The following is a 14,325-nucleotide window of genomic DNA, read 5'->3' on the forward strand; positions in this document are numbered from 1 at the left end:
CATAGTCTTGGTCTGGATCTGAAGCAATTTCGCTATTGCATTGGAAAAGCAGAAAATAAGTTTCAGATTAGTCATTAGCAAAATGGCAATAGGGGAATCTTAACAAATTTATTTGGTGTCTCTCTGGTTGACAGAATTGCCCAACAGGTAATTTCCGCCATATCTTCCTAGAACAATTTATCTCCTAAACACAGGGCTTACCCTCTACCGATTACACTAATCTAAACCGCAGCAGGATCGTGTGCACATTCCTAACATTTATTCATCACCTTATTTTACCTGCTGCGACGTTGCATGTTAGTGATATTACTATACTGTCCGTTATACTGTATTACTTCTATTAAATATGCTTTTTTTTCCACTACCTCTTGGGGCACTGACCTGCAGGTTGCAATAGAAGATTGCAACATGTGCGCAGTAACAGAACATCTCTTGTGCAAATATTGGGAGCTCTTTATCAAACAGCACTACGGAGCTCATTAAAATGCAGTTTCATGCTGAGACGTTGGCAACCGACTACACCCAGTTAGTCTAAATTGCACCCGGGGTGTACTGAAAAATCATAGACTTTTCTGAAATAAATACCTTTAAAATTACATAATACTTATGGCTTTCTGTGGAGAACATAAACAAAAAAATGCAACCCATGACTTGGCTTCCATGGTTTCCCATAAACAAGCTAAGACAATATTGACTCGTGTTTTTTTTTTTCTTCTCAAAAAGAATATAGCGAATATACAGCATGTTTTGTGTTGTGCAGACATTTTTTTTATACGTTAAATTACGACCGAATGCAAAAATAGCAAATATAATATTAGATATTATAATATAATATAATAGCAAATATTCAACACTCTCATCACTCGGAGGCAAGCAGGGAAGCTTTGGGATCATAGTACGTGCATGTATGCGATTTAGTGATGTGTGCACAACCACACTGCCCCGGACTGGTTCACAAAAAAAAACATACCCCCTGCCCTTACCGATCAGTAGTTGTTCAATGACAACTTGCTTGTTGACACATTCTGAACTTTGACCCCAGGGAAAACAGCATCCTTTTTGTCAAAAACGGTTGAACGCTGCCATCAATGTAAGACTCATACAGGAAAATTGCTACTATAAAGTGTATGTAAACTCATACACCTGACTGTATATGAGATTTTAGACAAAAAACACAACATTTACTGTGCATTTTAGAACAGTAGGATACAAAAGGAGCAAACTGCGTTTCTGAATATTAATTGCTGAATTTTATTAAATTATCAAAAAGCTTTGTCAATTATTAAACAAATTCCAGTTCCTCGGTGGTGGCAACCCAAATGGTGTCCAGTGTCTTGTCCTTAGACTTCAGAACGGAATCCAAGCAGTGGCTTGTCTCTTTATATAGGTCACAGTCAAGAGAGGAGGTTTAAGACTGACACACCTAAATGCCAACTGCTAGAACAACCCATTTAAATGCCCAATGGCCCTGCTGTCGGGAGGGTAAAACTGTCAAATGCCCAGACAAGATAGTAGTCCATGGGATCCACTGGAAAAAGTCTATTTCTATTTCATATAAATGTATTGATAATTATTTTTTTTTGGATGCAGTCATTATGCCTAAACATAATCGCATATTTAAAGAAAATAAACACATCAGATTAATTTTGTGATTAAATTCTATTCCTTCTTTGTTTTTTTCATAAACAATTCCGTCCATTTCTGCCGTTCTGTTCATCAGCCAGCTGATCGGGACCCCACTGGGAATTCTACTCTCTCAAGAGACCGCCGCAGCAATGTTTTAATCCTTTACTCCGTCCAGCGCTCCCAGCACCTCATCTGTTCCCTCTGCTCAAACACAAAGGGTTCCAAACCTTCAATTTCCATACTAATACCACTGTCCTCAATCATTATCATCACGCCCAGTCGTCTCAAATAAGTCTTTGTAACGCGGCGCAGCCACGTCGTGTACGATATATACCCAGCTTTCTTTAACACCCAACTATTACACCCATTCTAACCCATCGCCATTAACATATCGGTTCCCCTTTAGCTGTCGGCCTTCACCCTTCTGGGAAGACTTTCCACTAGATTCTGAAGCGTGTGGATTTGTGTTCATTCAGCCATAGGGGCGGTGAGGTCACGTGAAAAAGCCTGGCATGCACACAGTGTTCCAGGTCATCCAGAAGGTATTCAGCAGGGTAGAGGCCAACGCTTGGGCCACCCGTGTTCTTCCAGATCAGCCTCGAAACACCATGTATTTACACACCAAGGCAATGATGTCGTGATAATAGTTCCAGTGAAGGGAAACCTTAACTCTTAAGCATACAAAGATGTTCTAGGTGAAGAACCACATATGTCCTGATGTTCAGGGGCACACAAACATTCAGCCATATTGTGTAGTCCAAAGTTTCTGAAACACATTGTACATTGCTTAAAAGGGCCAACAATAAAATGAACAAAAATGTACATTATGCTTTATGTTTAAGGTAATTTTTTTCTTGTCAAGAAAGTTTTAATATTACTATGTCCACATGGGACATCGGAGGGGCACAAAAACCGCTACCTTCAAGCAAACAAAACATTCAGCACTAATGTTTTTATATTCAGACGCTACATTTATTTCAATATGCACATATTTTTTCAGGGTGTCTTTTTCTCTTTGAATCTCTGTCACAAATGAAAGTTGTCATGCCTGAAGTAACAGTATCCTTCAACTAAAGCGAATACGAAGTAAAGCCACTTTGACAGGAAATCCGGGAAAAACGAAAACTAACCACTTTCACCGTGAAACAAAAAAATATATATTTTATAGGCATGACATGCTGTTCACGTTCACATTATCTTTTATTCATGTAGACAATAATTCATATAGAAAAATCTACTACTGTGGGCTCTGCTCTCTGAAACGGAAGTGACCAGGTTAGGAGCCAGTGATCCACGCGGTACAGGATCCGGTTACAATAAAGACAACGTGTGAACACACCGTGTGCAAACCTCGAATATAACTTATAAAACACTGATAAGAGACGTCTATTCAACAAGGATCAAGCACCATATTGTCAACATAGCAAGCGATACATGCTTTTTTTTTTTTAGAAACAAATCCCTGTGCTGAAGCGCTCTACAGCCCGTGAGAATAAAACAAAGAAAAGCGCTCAGTCCTCGATGGGCTTAATAGTGCAAGCAATTCGTATTGTTCTTAATCGAGTTCAGCGATCTTTCGATTAAAAGATTTCTTCCGGATAAAGTGCGAGGCGATATTTCGATATATGCATCGCCGATTTAACCGAAGGAAAAGTGGAGCACATGGAGGTGACACACAAACCAGAATCCTGTCTTTATCTCCAGCCTGTTTTACTGTTCAAACAAAGACTGTAAATGCACTTTCATTCCTCATGCAAGCTTACTTAAGCTATTACTTATTTATTATTATAATATCAAATACATTTTGGTACGTTTTATATTTGGTTTTGACACTTTTTTTAAATGATAAGTGAATAAAAGTGAAATGTGCCTCACCAGTCGATGAATACAGCCCTGAACGCCACTTATTTCCTCTGTTAACGCGTTATCACAGCTCCTTTGTTGTTGTTGTTTTTATTATTATTTTTTCTTTCTTTATAAAACGAGGTGTTGGTTTTCTTTTTGTTCCCTGTGAATAATTGCAGCTTGCTTCCTTTTGGGTTTCACATAAAAACGTTTGGGGAAATTGATTCAATTCGGAGTCGCGCTTTACTTGGGGAAATGGGAGTAGACTTGTATGTCCCGCCCTCTGTGATCTGTCCAATCAGGTTGGCGTATGGGTTAACAAACAGGCGCACGATACCGTTAATACACAGTAGACTTTGTTATAATATTAGACTAGAAAAAAACACACTTTTTTGTAAGATGGGAATGTACAAACACTTTAGTTAGGGTTTTAGAGATCAAAAGTACATCAGGTGACCTTAAAAGTTTGTGATGAAACCACCACAAACAGTATTTAGGACCTCAGCAAATGTATTTGCTAAATTTTACACCTCGTGGGGTTAAACAATACTCAAAAAATGGACCCTAGACTTTGAGACTTGGCAATTTTCCATTAACCTGCATAAACATCATGTTTAATTCCACTAGAGTCACAAACGCACAGTGGTGGACAGTAGCAAAGTAAATGTAAGTGGTCTGTATAAGTAGCTTTTTCACATATCTGTACTTTATCAAAGTATTTTCATTTGAGGACATTTTTTACTTCAACTTAACCACATTTCAAAGTCAAATATTTTACGCTTTACTCAACTACATTTAGCGAAATCAGTCATTCTTTTTTTGTATATGAGTGGATAAAATCTTAACTGGTCAATCACACAGCAAGCCACCAATCAGGGTAGAGCGCGCACTCTGTTTTGAACTTGTTTTGATTGCCACTTCGTGATATCTACTTAGCACCGACATACCTTTCAGCATCAGTACAACAGCAAGCAAAACTTTTTAACAGTCAAAAATGATAATCCTGAAGATAATCCTGACTCTACCTTGCCTCAATTCTCGTGGCCTCATTTGCACAATTGTTTCTGAACTAAATAAAAAGAAGGTTTTTTGGGCCCATGATCATTATCATCAAGTATTTCCATTTGGGGGGACTTTTACTTTAACTCCACTACATTTCAAAGTTCACCAATTGAATGATGATGAAAGAAACTCCTAATACCCGTTTCCTTATTTGCATGATTTATTTTGTTGTAGTTGAAAAAATATTTGGGCTTATATTAATTTTAATAGATATTAATGAGTGTTTCACTAATTAATGTCATTCTGTTACTAGATTGTTGTACTAAGAGTGACAGTAGAGTCTTTTCACATAAACTGAGTTGATTAAGCAAAGAGTCCTGTGACAAAAAGGATAATAGGAACATAACAGCCATAATAAATCATAGTACTTTGGATACTTAAGTACATTTGAAGGCAAATACTTTTGTACTCTTTCTCAAGTGAAAGTTCTAAGAGAGGTCGTTTACTTAATGCTTTAGCTAGTGTATCTTTACTTCAACTCAAGTACATGGTTTGTGTACTTGAGTACTTGAGAACCAGCGTCAACATTTAATGAACAAGAAGACAAAGAGGATACGGTTAAAAATAAATAAATAAATACAAAGGAAAATCAATGCCGGTTCTGTGCTGGGGCATATATCAGGATCAAATGAAGGTGTGCATCAGTGAGACGACTCCTCTGTGTGTGTGTGTGTGTGTGTTGTGTGTGTGTGTGTGTTTGTGTGTGTGTGTGTTTCGTCTTCATAACAGAGAAAAGTTGCTCACACAAATATGTACTTCCAGAGCATACAAGTGGACTGTAGGCGGTGATGCATCGTATTTGCAGCGCCTACAGAGTCAAACTTTGCCAGTTATAAGAGAAATATACTACCATGCAAGCCGGATATAATAGATCCGTAGGCTGTAAGTGGCCGAGGGGCCTTGAGTTAAATCAGTACAAGAGGGTTCTGCTTTCTATCAAATGAATTCTTTTGTTGTCCTTCTTGTATTTTTTCCTTTTCACCTCTGACTCGTTTCTCAGGGCTCAAAATATGCATCCTGATTTGTGTAAAACAGCTTTGTGACACACTCCAATGCAATATATATATATATATATATATATATATATATATATATATATATATATATATATATATATATATATGTGTGTGTGTTTTGAGTTGTTTTGAGTTGATTCGCTGATTGGCATGTCACCATATTAAAATTAAAATTTGGAGCTTTTTGTTAAATGTGAGCCAAATTCATCACAATTAAAAGAACCAAAGACAAACTACTTCAGTCTGTGTGTATTAAATGTATTTAATACACGAGTTTTACAATTTTAGTTGAATTACTGAAATGAATTACATTTTCCCAGACATTCTAATTTATTGAGATGCACCTGTATATATATATATATATATCTGTGTGTGTGTGTGTGTGTGTGTTTATGTATAAACACATCTAAAATGGAAGGAAATATAATAAATCACTTCATGATATAGTTATTCATTAATACAAACCTATTTGCAAAAAATCACAGTGTGCCTAGGTCATGACTACACTGCTTGTATAAGTAAATTAAGTGTTTATATTAGAACAGTAAAATACATATTTGAGTTCAGAAATGCAACAGGTTAATTGTTAACTTGCTGGGAATTGTTTTGTTCACAGTGACAGTTTTGACATAGTCATGCAACAATTATAATACAGAGGACACTCCATTAACAGTACTGCAGTCATATCACAAGACTCATATATTGTATATTCACACACATTTCCTTTTTAGTCCATGAATACAGTAACACACAACAGTTCTATGAAAAATTTTGCCTTTGCCTGCATTCCAGTAGGCTTGCTAGTTTTGTGATCAAGAAGTTAAAAAATCAGGCAATAGTTAATTATTGTAATAATGTATCTTACTGCAAAATTGCAAACAATACCTTGGGACTTTCTCTCAAATATTCCTTTACCAGTCCTGGTGTATATTTTCCAGTTAGTTAGTTTTGGATAATGAGCTGGAATTCCATCTAGGATGGCCTCATTCTCATTCTAAATGGCAACAACTATTCAGCACCCCATTAATTGTTGTTACCTTTGGTCTCAACCTGCATGAGTCCCTGTCAGTCTTGTTCTGACATTAGCAAACATGACATTTAGCACCAACTGCCAAACCATACCAACCCCTACAACAACAGTGTTAACACAATGGCATCCTAAATCCACAACTGTACAGTATCACTCTAAACAACAACAAAAATAGTAAGAAAACCCTCGAACAAAGCATTCCATGGTTCACCCTTTTGTGTTTTTGTTTTTACAACTAATACACTACCACATAAATATGTTATTATACACATTATTTTACTATGTACCCTTTTTAGTTACAAATTTTATGAATCTAGATGTATCTCCTTTGATTTATGTATACATAACCATTATTTTATTCTCACTTCCTTTACTCCAAAATATATTATTTACTGTGTAAATCTGTAACATGCTGTAAAGAGAATTCCAGCAGTGTACAGTAACGAAGTAAATTTGTTACTGTACTTAAATAGCCTTTTCACATATCTGTACTGAAGTATTTCCATTTGGGTGGACTTTTAATTTAACTTCACTACATTTCAAAGTTCACTCATTACATGATGATGAAAGAAACACCTAGTACTCGTTTCCTTATTTGCATGATTTATTTTGTTGTAGTTGAAAAAATAATCATCATATTAATTTTAATAGAAATCAATCAGTGTTAATATAATTCTGTTAATAGATTGGTGTGCTAACAGTAACATTAGAGTCTTTTCACATAAACTGAGTTGATTAAGCAAAGAGTCTTGTGACAAAAATGATAATAGGAACATTACAGCCATAATAAATCATAGTACTTTGGATACTTAAGTAGCAAAAGTTTGTAGAAAGGGAGCTCTTTTACCTAGTAATATCTCTAGGTAATATTTTAGCTAGTGTATCTCTTTAAATCAAGTACACTGGTGAACCTTAAACTCTGGCCAAAAATAAACTCGGTGTTTAAGCAGTAGTTCCATTACAAGACACCATGTCTGTGCTTGTTTACTGTCAATGCACTGCATAGACCTACTGTGTCATGTGTTAATGTAAAGTCGAATAGCATAACATTTCTTGTATGGACTCTGTGAGGTTTTATGAATAAGTGTAGGCAGGTTTCTGTCAGGGGCTACTATATGAAATGATGAACACATCCATTGACAAGTAATGGGAAAATAATTTAGGTATTTAAAAAAATGTATGTCTCCCAGTGTCCCCAACATTGAATATGTGTTCTATTTTACAAGTACTATTAGGCAACACTCAACATTCTCTCTGATATTGTAGCTTCTATCTGCTTTAAATATATATTAAGTTTATATATAGACCTAGCACAAGTGCAATATATTTATATTGTGTGTGTGTGTGTGTGTGTGTGTGTGTGTGTGTGTGTGTGTGTGTGTGTGTGTGTGTGTTCAAAATGGTTACTTTAGGTTACACTCCTCTTGGTGCAGCTGTCTTCATTCTACACTGTGTTGAAAACTTTCTGTCTTAAAGTTAAAAGTCAAGAGATCTCCAAGTGATCCAACTCACATTAACCTGTTGAAAACACAGATATTTCATACAGACAAAAGCAATGCGTATTTCTCAATGCTCCTTTTATTTCACAGTATGTGGTTGTCAATGACAGTACATATGCTTGTTATCAGTCCTCCTTACCACCTCTACAGAAGCATATACACACTCCACTACTGTAAGTGGTTACCATGCCAGCTCATTAGATTCTGAGTCCAGCCCCTTGTCCTTGCCTCTTCAGAGCTAAAAGCCTTGCAATTACTTTTCCATTACGGAAAAAACACTGCAGCTGGACGGAGCTTTGGTTTGTGTCTGTGGGTGACAGCTACAGTAAGTTGAAAAGTCAGCTCTAGCTCTGTGCTGCCCACTGAATTAATTGCTTTAATTGTTAAAAGTAATGAGTTTTAAACCTGGCTTGGAAACCAATCTAAGCACCAGGAAGATTTGTAATTCTGTAAGCAAAAACCTTAAAGTATTGCAAAGGTATTGTAGTGTAAGTGATGCTGCTGCTGCTTAATGGTGTTTGTTTAGTACAGAGTATGCTCATGGTACAAATTTAGGACTTTTTTTCAGAAACTTCTCGCAGGCACACATGATTTTGCAGTAGGGAATCCTCACAGAGGTCTGATTTCCATTTAAAATCTATCCATTGTGCCTAGTGGATAAACCAAGACCTGAACATCATGATTTGGACAGAAGTCCTTGTGCATTCCATCAACTACCAACATAATTAAACTTAAAAAGATTTTTGTTTCTGTACTCAGTAGTAGGTCAAACAGAGTTTCAATTTTTATTATGGGCTTTAATTATACCATAAAACATTGTACAATGTATGGTACAGCGCAATATTTTGTATAGCGAGTACATCTTGCTTTGTTAGCATGAACTGACATGTAAAACTGGCACAAGATAACAGTCAATATTTATTACATTTATTAGAATCAGCTTTCCCCGTTCGTCCATAAGAGTAGATTTTAAGCAGCTGTGTTCCAGTCGAAAAAGAGGTCAAATAAAACCAAATTGAACTGATATCTGAAATAAAGACAGTAAAAGCATTACAAAAGATCGATGGCCACTTTAGTTAGCCTTTATTCCCCCCAAAACTGATGAGTATAGCCAATAAGCAGAAGAACCTCTGGCACCTTGTTTCAGGAATTGCAGTGCAGTTCATTTTTTGTCAGCATCACTTACCACCTTCGAGCAAAAGGACAATGGAAGTGAACTGCAAATAAAGAGAAAATTTCCCTATCATTAGATTAAAAAGGTAAAACAAAGAGAGGTTGTGTCTTTTATTGACTACACACAAACACATCCAGTCCTTAGAATTTGGGTAATATTGGGTAAATGCTCCTGCAATTGATTGACTGATCAATCTTTTATACACAGCTTTATAAATGAGGCCCAAACAGGTTCCAAGATGTGCATCTCATTTGGAAGACTCATTTGGTACCACTCATAAATGGTATAATGACCATTTCCATGCCATTTCATGTACATTTTACCTGCATGCATAAATTTAACAAATGTTTGGCCATTTATGAATGACTTGGAATTATTGGAACATTTATTTACATTGTGTATAAAAGTGTTTTTTTGTTGGTTAGAAATATCTATGAAATTTGTTTTTGTTCATTTTTTTTATACCACTGATAAATGCCTTTTATGACAAAACTTAGCAATGCCATGAACATTCAAGGTAATTTAAGGTCACAGAAGGTCACAGAATGGACTGCATTGAATAAACAGACATGATTATATCACACAGAAATTAACCGAGATCTGATCATCTTGTAAAATGTGGAAAGTTAAAATCTTGAAAGGTTTCTGTAATCTCACAAAGTTAAACCTGCTTTACTGAGGTACTTGTGCTCGGTTTGGTCTATAAAAAATCTTCATTTCATTTACTTTCCTAAATGTTAATTAATTTGATTTTATTGACAATTTAACAAACCTAACACTTTAGGTTTTTTTAACAGTTTGATTGCAAAGGACTTTGGATTCATATTTTTTTGTTTAAATGCTCCTGCAACTTTCTTAATGAAAATACCAATGCAAACAAACTTTAAAGAAATCGCCTTGTCCTCCTGATTCATCAATTCAATGCAACATTATCATGAGTTTGATGTTCTCTCCTCTGTTCATTTACACATTGCACAAGGCATAGTGCAAAGCTGATAGCACCAACCCTCCTGCCCACCTTGATTGCAAAATGCAGTGGTGCCTCATTCGTTTTCCTATTACTTCTATTGTACTGTTAGTAGAAGCAAAAGGGCATGTTAGATCATTAAAAGCTAGAGATGAATAAATCTACCCAAAATAATCCTATCAGTAAATGTTTCCGATCGCGTGACTGTCAAAGGGAATTTTTCTCAAAGAATGATTTGTGGTTTAGACGTAGAGGAAAAATGGACACAAGAAATATCATCAGCAATTGTTTTGGTGTGTATAAAGGTAAATGAAGTGTAGTGAATTTTGAATGCCAGCCAACCTATCCCAAGCTGCGCTCTTGGTAATGTCTGACTAAATAATTTTATACAGTTTAGCTTCAATGAGTCAATCTTTGCTTACTGCTTCCGCTGAATTATCAAACATTTTGTGTTATTTGCCTATTTCCATCTCACAAGTAGGTCTGTTTTTAGTCACTCTTCTTTTTATTTTTTATTCCTCCACAATAACTTTTTTGGGTAATTTGTCTTTAATGAAAGTTTCTACAAAAATGTATTGATTTGACATGCCAATTTTGTCAGAGCATCTCTAAAATACCAGGTCCAAAAAGAGTCTGATGAAGGTGTTGAATATTATATACTTTTTACCATCTCTATGGCATTTGGATCACTTTAACATACCCATTTATGTCTGTGAAAAATGTGGTTTATACTTAATGACTTTTCACTCTTCTTTTTTCGGAAAAAGATGCAGTTAGAGTTTGTAAATGAAGAATTACACTTTTACATTTAACTGTACAAACAGCTGGCAGTAAACTGTCGCTGTTATTTGGCAAGCTGTGGTCAGTATAAAGATACACAATATATACAACATGTATCAAAATAATATACAGTACATATCACATTCAAGAGCAATGCATTGTATCTAACCAAACTGCATGATTAGAACTGTAGGAATTTTTTAACCAATTAAACCTATACCCACAACTACCACTTTATTATTAATTATAAAAGCGTTTGAGCTGATATTGTGTTAAAAATTATATCTTCTTTTTTTTCTTTTTGTGAACAACAGTTTTAAGGCTAACTTTACAAATAGTCTGTAATACCTTTAAATCCTAAAACACTGAGGTGCCTGACATATCATTACAGGAGCTCAGTGATACTGGAATGACACAGAAGTTCAAGTTCTAACAGTATCCAGTCCTTCCAAAACCTCATAGTCCATGCAACCCTTATACAACAATTCAATACACAACTATCTGGCCAAATGATTTATTCCCACCAGCTAGAGATCAGATGATTATTATTAGACCATAACTCATGACTCCAAGGTAACACATTGAAGTTATTCAATAAAACCATGATGTAATTTTTTTTCTTCATTATCACTTTTTACTCAGTAATTAATTGTGGCTGTGGGTAACAGCAAGACTAGTAATGTTACACTATAGAAGAAATTGAGGCCCTCTAATAACATTCTTTTGCAACGTTTTAGAATTGTGGGTGAGACAAATACAGAATCACATGAATGCTGTTGTGGCAGTGTAACTAAATTCTCTGTATTGCATCAAGAACGCATCACCCCTTGTGATGTTCCTCAGCGCGAACATAAAAAACGGAAATGGCAAATTAGCAGATTTAATCTCATATCCAGTGTCCTTTTATTTCATTACAATTGAATGTGATTTCTTTGTAGCCCTATTTGAACATTCTAAACTTAAGGATATCTGATTTCTTTTTTTTCAATCTGGTTTTCTGTCATTTTCTGTCATTTTCATGTTTAAGGTCAGATTTCTCTTGCTATTACAAAACAGCAGCTCATTTACTGAATGAAGCATGACGACTGTAGGTGTGGACTTTGAAAGGAGTTCACTGGCAATTTTCAAGCAAACAACTTTATTGGCAAAGAAATGGTACACTGTTAAAATTGAGCAAAGTAAAAGTTTACTTAATAACTTTAACTTTAATAAAGTTATTGGAAAATAAGCCACAAAAGGGTGGTGTGATCAGGCGCAGTGTGGATTATTTCCACTCATACATGCGATGACAGCACAGATGTTTTATTCCTTTTTTTTACAACAGCAAACTTCAATATACTATTGAATTTATAATTTAGGGTTTGCTGTCTCTGTCAAAAGCTTTAAACAATTGTTCCCTCTTAAAGCCTAAAATTAGATGCTAATTGAGAGACTGCTAGGCACAAAGTCCTTTAAGCTGAAGTTTGATAGTACAAAGTATATTGTTCACCAAACACTCTATATCTATGAACCCCTACAGATCTGCTCCTTTAAGAAAAAACTACCAATAAAAGACTTGACTAAATAAATATGTTTTCAGCCTCGACTTGAACACTGAGACTGTGTCTGAGTCACAAACACTAATTGGAAGGCTGTTTCTCTTTATAAGAGAAAGATCTGCCCTCCTGCTTGATGTACCAACAAATAGCCTGCACCTTTTGATCTAAGTTGGCGTGGAGGATCATAATCGTACAGAAGTTCTCTCAGATACTGCGGAATCTGAATGTCCTTAAACTACACACTCCTTAACATTTTAAAGCTGATCTCTCTCATCTGGCTTTGCTGAAATATACACCTGTGTATCATCAGCATATGAAAGCGAATACCATGTTTATGTATAATTTCACTCAGAGGCAGCATATATAAAGAGAAAAGCAGTGGGCCTAAGACAGATCCTTGCAGAACACCAAACTTTACCTTAGAGAGTGTGGAGAACTCAAAAGTTACATCAACAAACTGATAGCGATCAGTCAGATAAGACTTAAGCTGTTCTCTTCATTCCAACAGCATTCTCTAGTCTAGCAAGGAGGATGGTATGATCCACGATAAACTCCCTCTGTAGAAGGCACAACACATAGACCTTGACCCGAGGGGCCCCAGAAGCAATGTTTTTTTTTTTTTTTTTTTTTACCTTTAAAAGTACACACATGAAAACAAATTGGCGAGTAACATGACTCAAAACACGTCATGTGTGGTGACACTTTAGTTTATTGACACCTGAAATCTTCCATAAAATATCCAGTGGGATGGAAATCCCACTGGATAGGCATAGTAGAGAGGCATTATATAAATTATTGTTCAGTATAAATCCTTGAAAAATATTTAAATAGTCAAATAAAATATTAAATATCTTATTTACTGTACATAAGTATTCAGATACATTTTAATGACATTTGCAATTGTGTTCTGGAGCATCTTATACCTTTGTTGGTTTTTGAAATGTTTCTTCTACTTCAGAGGAGTTGAAATGTGCCTAATTAAATTGATTGGACATTATTAGGAAAAGCACACAAGTTTTAGAAGTTTAAAACCACTAACAGTCTCCCTGGAGCGGACCGCCCAGATAAACTGAGTAATCAGGGATGTGGGGTCCTTGGTCTGACAGTTAACCAAGAACCCAATGGCCACTATAAATGAGATCTTCTGTGAAGATTGTCAAAGGACAACAATTAGTGCAGCAATCAGACAAATACAATTTCTCATTAAAAGGCATAATAGGGCCTACTTCAACTGTTGCAGGCTCGTTCATTTCAAGAAGAAAATATAACAAACTATGGAAATAAATGTGAAATGCATTGGGATTGGTGTTTAAATGAAAAGTATGTGAATCAATACAAAACAGAGGCATAGGAATATTTTGTTGTGATTTGTTAAGACTGTTTAAAATGTTAGTACATGATTTAACAACTTGATGGTAATATGATTTGTTTAAGTACCCAGAACATTTGTAATAAACATTTGTCAATACAAACCATTAGCCATCTCTGAAACTACCATGTAATCTTGGCATGCAGTACTCTGGTAGGAATATGAAAGCATGGCCTGATTTTATCAGTCCCATTCAATGCCAACAGAGACAAACGTGTGAAAATGAGAGAACAGGAACAGGACAAGCCATAGCATGGCCAGATGGAAGGTGCAAAAATATAGATCTGTCCTCAACTCAAGAGAAACTAGGCCACATGAGACTACACTTCTTTTACCTTATCTATGTATTGTGTCATTCCATATACATTTGCCATGTAATTCACCTTTCTGAGCAATTAGCTACAGACTTTAGCATTTTA

At 35.6% G+C, this 14,325-nt stretch overlaps 1 protein-coding gene across 2 annotated transcripts in view; it reads right to left on the reverse strand.

The window, feature by feature from the left end:
* LOC124385815 (sodium-coupled neutral amino acid transporter 3-like) overlaps positions 1 to 3,734 on the reverse strand; it is a 29,587-nt gene extending 25,853 nt beyond the window's left edge. For both annotated transcript variants that reach the window (XM_046849186.1, XM_046849179.1), the window contains exon 1: positions 3,502 to 3,734. The gene's annotated coding sequence lies outside the window, so the exon portion shown is untranslated. The remainder of the gene's footprint in view (positions 1 to 3,501) is intronic.
* Between the last annotated feature and the right edge of the window lie 10,591 nt (positions 3,735 to 14,325).

Source organism: Silurus meridionalis, chromosome 1 (genome assembly GCF_014805685.1).
Source record: "Silurus meridionalis isolate SWU-2019-XX chromosome 1, ASM1480568v1, whole genome shotgun sequence".
Taxonomy (NCBI): Eukaryota; Metazoa; Chordata; class Actinopteri; order Siluriformes; family Siluridae; genus Silurus; species Silurus meridionalis.